Below are 6,471 nucleotides of genomic sequence, written 5' to 3'. Positions count from 1 at the left end.
ACAAAAAGAAATGGCTTAAAATGTCCCATATCTAAGTAGAATAGTCTATTCAGGACATTGGTCATGATGCATGAGGAAAGCAAGCTAGCTATCAGTCATTTAAATTTTACCTTTTAGGAATAGTGAAGATTTTTTTACTGGTTAGTTGTAAATGACCACCTGTAGATGAGCTCTCACAATACCTATTGTACAATTTAAATGGACAAATTGTGTTGGCAATTTTTTATTCTGGTCAGGCAATAGGTATTTAAATACCTCAAAGGTGATGGGATAATGACAGTAATATAAATAATTACGTTTATTTACGTTAAGCAGACAGCAACTTAACTGTTTTATAAAGCCATCATAATAGTTATCAATGGTACCAGGATTATGATTTAGTACGCCAGACGCGCGTTTCGTCTACATAAGACTCATCAGTGACGCTCTTGTCAAAATATTTACAGACAAACAAGTACAAAGTTGAAGAGAATTGAGGATCCAAAATTCCAAAAAGTTGTTCCAAATACGGCTAAAAGTCTTTTCACTTAGATAATAATTGTGAACTAAAGACTATAATACGAACATAGTTTGTGCAATAAAAATGTTATCCAAATTTTCCAATACATCAGCCTTAAAATATATGTTTATGTCTTTGCATTTAAAGTGTTTTATACACGAAAATTCATCGACTGAAACCTGAAACTAATTATTTTATATTTTCAATTCCAGAAACTTTTACATGTTTTATCAAATTTCGCTTATAATATATATATAATACATGTAGTAATATTTTATTCTTATCGCAGTTTTACCCGTAATTTTCTTTTAGTCGTTAGACGCAAGTTTTAAAATAGTTGTATTTAACCTGGGAACAGTATATCTAACGTTTTTTAATTTTGCCATTTGTCGGAATTTCTCTTGGTGTTCGGTTTTTTTGCTATTTTATTTTTAATATCTCTATTGTTTGTGATTTTGTTATAGATGTTAATCCAGACGTTTACTGGGAAACTAAACTTTAGAATATCAGGAGCTGGTGAAATATCCTTCGGGTCGATTCCAGATACAATACCAAATGACAGTCTGAATCTTCTTATTCGTATTTATATAAAGGTAACGAATTTTATTTTCTGTTATATTTATTGATGTTTTTATTTGTTTGTTCGAATATTACATTCAAACTTTACTGCACAAGAAATAAGGATTATAACATGTTCCTGATTTAACAGTCCTACATTTCTTTTTATTCCGTTTAATTTATAAGATAAAAACATGAGATTTCATTAGTTCTCTTTTTTTTCTTTTGTTTTTTACATTGTGTGATTGAGCTGTTTTATATGTATATAACAGTGTCTCATAAGTCTTTTTAGGCTGGGTGTTATTTTTCATGTGATTGTACTTGGGTAAATATTTTTCAGTTGTGTAACATGTGTAAGATGAATACATGAGGAACAAAGAGCTTGGCTTAAACAAGGTAAACAAATATCTTAAGTACAAATGTTTTTCATGTTCTATGAAAAAGGGCCAATTGTTGTGTTTCATGGCTTTGTACTAATTAAAAAAAAAATCTATTTTGAGAAAATGCCTCATCATTTATAGCCATATATGGTTAAACGTTTGCATCTAGCCCAAATTATCGTTTTAACAAATTATATTTTATTTTAATATTTAGGTTCCAAATCTCATAAACTTGTTCTGGAAGTAATCGAAAGCAAATACTTGCTAAACGATTTAAAAAAGCTGTCACCAGTACACCAGACATATGGCCTCGAGGTGTATCACTCTCTTGTGAACCAGTATGCACCTAAGAACACCCACTTCTTCCATTATGCAATGAAAGCAAGGTAATTGATTGTGTACAATATGTCAAAATAACCTATACCAAACAAAATAATGAAAGGTGTGTACCTGTACTGTAATCATGGTCACCACATAGTATACACATAAACTCATCAGTGGCTAATTTTAAACTTTGAAGCAATAAATTAAAAGTTTAGTAGGTTCCTTATCTTAAAATTTAATGAATTGAATAATTTTGTAATGATACGGGAAACAAGGAACATAATTCTCATACAAAAAATCAAGATAATTCTAAATATACATTCATAAAAAAAAATGGAATTTATTACAAAGGATAATCATAAGATATACTTGAATCGTTCTGGACCTCACTTCTGTGATGGCTATATGTTAATAGAATCCTTCTCTAAATACGGGACAAACATATTAGTAGTGGTAGACTCCAATGCCCAATGATCCTCAATTTATACCGTATATTGACTGTCAAAAAAAATGCAAACATTCCAATTTTCAATGTGTCTTACTCATTAACATATTTAAACAAACTCATCCTTCGAATTCGTTTGTTTAAATATATTAACTCGTAAAAACCATTGTATATATAGTACATAACATTACACAGCAAATATATTATCACAATAACAGATAACAAAAAAACTAAAATCCCAATAACAGCTAACAAAGAATAAGGCAATAACAGCAAACAGCAAATATATTTTCAAAATAACAGATAACAAAGAATTAAATTGCCCCATAACAGCATAACAGTTAAACCCCTTGCCCCCTCCAAACAATCAACATTCACTACAATGTGATTCGTGTGATCGATGGGTACACATTAAGTGTGACGGCATTAAAATACAAGGATACAAAAAAAATCAGGAGATAAAACACCTAATATTTGAGTGTCTAAAATGTAATCTTTTTACATTCATTTTTTAACGCAAGTGGAGAAACCATATACCTCAGCAACTCCTATCATGCATGATCGGATCCCTCTGATAAACCGAATAATTCCATGGATTCCCCTAACGATAGTTTGACTATTACCCAAAGTCAGCACAAACGCGGCCTATAAATTATGAGCGTAAATTTCAGAAGCTTAATAAGCAACACCGAACATATAGATCTTCAAAACCTCATTGAAACACATAATCCAGATATAATCCCGGGATGTGAATCACACTTGATCCACAAATTGTTAGTAGTGAGGTGTTCCCCATAAACTACCAGAAACTACAGTAACCCGAACAGGAAAGATTGGAAGCTAGCTATAGGCGAGGGTGGAGTGTGTATAGCCACAAAAAGCGACATCATAAACCAGAGATTAATACAACAACTGATTGTGAAATAAACTGGACAACAATTACTCGTAAAGGCAGCTACCAAATTTACATAGACTCACACTATAGAAGACCTTCAAGTAAAACTAGTATGATAGAGGAACTGGAGAAGTCAATCGAACAAATAACATCAAATATAAGAACAACATACCACATGCGGTATTATACTAGCTATATATAGGATGTGACTTAACTTGCCAGATATCAACTGGGACAATACCACAGTGAACGCCAACCCACAGCATGGACAGGAGATCAACTCCAAACTTGTCGAGATAGTAACAGAAAACGACTTCATGCAGATGGTAAAAGAACCCAACAGAGGGGGAAAAATAATGGACCAGATATTTACCACCAACCTATGACTGATAGAAAGAACACAAATATAGCATGGAATGAGCCACCATGAAATCGTGATTACAGATATCAACATCAAAGCAAGAGCATACAGAAAAAAACAAAAGAAACGTCTATATTTACAAAAAAAAACGACATGAATAGTCTACAACATATAATTGACAAAGCCTTTATAGATCATTTGAAGGACAAAGATAATATCACGAACCCCGTTGACAATAAATGGAAATTTTTCAAAGACACAATTGTCAACAGTGTAAACAAACATGTCCCTCAAAAAAACATCAGTGGAAAACAAGATGTACCCTCGATGAACCAAACCATCATGCGACTAATTAGAAACGTCAACGCAGATATACTTAACACAGCTAAAAGATACGATACATCAGAAAACTGGGGAAAATACAGAAAAGCTAGAGACATTGTCAAGCAGACCATGACAGAAGCACACGATAAATACATCAGGGGTATATTAAACGACGACAGTGTTAATGGAGAACAGTAAAAAAAATCTACCATGGAAAAGAAATTTTGGCAATACATCCAAGTCCAGGGAAAAAGGCAATGTCAACATTGCAACCTTGAAGAACAGCTCAGGGACCGAAGTAATAGATAGTAAGGGGAAAGCTGCTATACTTATAAATTTGTCATTTGATAGTGTATTTACAGACGAAGATATGAATACAATGCCATCTCTTGGAAAGAGGCAGCAGACCAAATATAACCATTTCTGACGAAAATATTTAACAAGACTTTGACATTTGAAACAGTACCATCAGACTGGAAGCTGGCGAACGTCACAGCTATCTACAAGAAAGGTAATCGCACACAAGCAGTCAACTACAAGCCCGTCTCTCTGACCTCTGTATGCTGTAAAACAATGGAACATATCATCTACCGCCATGTTATATATCACTAGGAAAAACACAACATTTAGGACTACCAACACGGTTTCAGACAACATCACTCCTGAGAAACTGAACTGATGAACACCATAAAATCAGTCGCATGATCATTAGATGTGATAGAACAAGTAGATATGCTTGTCCTAGATTTTTTAAAGGCATTTGACACAGACCCACACCTTGCGCGTTTGTAGATATATGATTTTGAGGTTTTACTTATCTGTGCAAACAGAGCCTATTGAAAATATGAATCCACAATATTGCAAAAAATGAGCTACTACGGATACCGGATATGTTCTCGGCTGGATTAGCGCAAGGCTTACCAAACTTATCTTTTAAGATAAGAAATCCTTAAAAGCAGTTCAAAAGAGTTTGTTTTTTTAAATGTTTGCAAGGACTGTAAACTGTTATAAGAGTGTTGATGCCTCCTTATCAAAAAGTCTTTTACCTTCCTTGTGGGTAGGCTGGAATTAATTCAACCCCATCTCTGAGACTGGTGTTATAGTTGTCTCAAGATGCTTCAACCGAAATTAAACATCAAATTCAACCAATATTCCGAATCCATTAAAAACAAGCTTCAAGTCATAGTGATGGGACTGGCTGGATGTTCCATACTGATGGTTTTATCGAAGTTCATACCTGATTTTTCATACTCGAAACATCCCTTTGAACAGTTCCATTTATAAATGTCAGATATCAATAGAAATCAGAAGATGCTTCAATCAGGGGCGGATTTAGGCGGGGGCGTGGCGGGCGTGCGCCCCCCCTAAAATTTGCAAAGCATAGGTTGACTTCAACATATTTAAGTATCAGAAGAGACCATTCAATCTTTTTTAACATTCAAAGTATATAAAATAGTCAGTTTAACAGAATGAACGTGATAACTAATCAACTGACCTACGCTTTAGTAAAGTTTTATAAATAGTTTCAAAGGAACGTGTCAAACGCGGAGCTGTTTTTGATGACAAATATAGTAGGTTTTTAGCAATTAAAGTAAAAACAAATGTTACATTGTATTTGCGGTTTTTATAATCCATTTGTTTGATAATCGTCGTTCCAAAACATCCCTTACTCACTTTCACAATTGCATCATGACACTGTCAAGAAAACAGTCAGCAGGTGAGATTCTTTTATAATATCCATAATGAAATTATAATACTGTTTCAAGCAAAAGGTTAGTAAAACTGTTTATTAAATTGTATCTCTGTGTCTATACTTTTTTTTCTCACTTGCAACCTAAATATTTAGCCGAATTCTATACCGTATTACTGTATGCTTGGGATCCAAAGAAAATAAATGTAACTGCGTAAATGCATCTCGTTTTGATTTTAGTTGTTTGTGGCAAACACAGTAAAGTCTGACACTACCTCCGAAAATAAAAAAAGTAAAAAACAGATAGTATGAAAGGACAATTAAAAATAGCTGGTAAAAGTAGAACTTTTCGTTTGAAAAATATATTGGTCAGGTGAGCAATTGTGATCTGTCTCGTCTCACTTTGCATCCGTCTGTCCGCCTGTCTATCTGTAGATTGTTGTCCAGTGTGGATTAAGGTGGTTTCGGCTTGAAACTTTCATTCCTTGCTAATTTTAACACACAATAGTTCGAGATATCTTCATTTCACCCCTTAATGAATATTTCAATAATTTTACCTAAAAAAAAACTGCAAAATGTTTTCGCCGAGCGGAGCGAGGCGAAAATTAAAAGTTGCGCCCCCCCTAACTGGAAATCCTGGATCCGCCCCTGCTTCAATTGATGTTTAGGTGGCAAGATAATTATTTCTTTAAGTTTCAGAATATTGATATTATTTTTAATAGGTTTACCATTTTTAAAAATGTAAATTAGACTAAAATGTCTGAAAATAGAATTTTCTGTAAATGACACATTTTAATAGAGGGGTGGATTATTTTGCTCTGTTTGGATGAAACAGCACAGAGGTCTGGAACTTCCAAAAACAGTCTTCACCTGTTGCAATATAACAACTGGTAGTTCTTCTAGAACAACATCTTCCAGTTACAGGTTCAGAGGAAGCCATAATTCAGGAAAAATTTGAATTGTGGTTCATCTGTTTAGAGAAAAAAAACCACTAA

Source organism: Mytilus trossulus, chromosome 10, assembly GCF_036588685.1.
Source record: "Mytilus trossulus isolate FHL-02 chromosome 10, PNRI_Mtr1.1.1.hap1, whole genome shotgun sequence".
Classification (NCBI taxonomy): domain Eukaryota; kingdom Metazoa; phylum Mollusca; class Bivalvia; order Mytilida; family Mytilidae; genus Mytilus; species Mytilus trossulus.
This window is presented reverse-complemented; position numbering follows the sequence as displayed.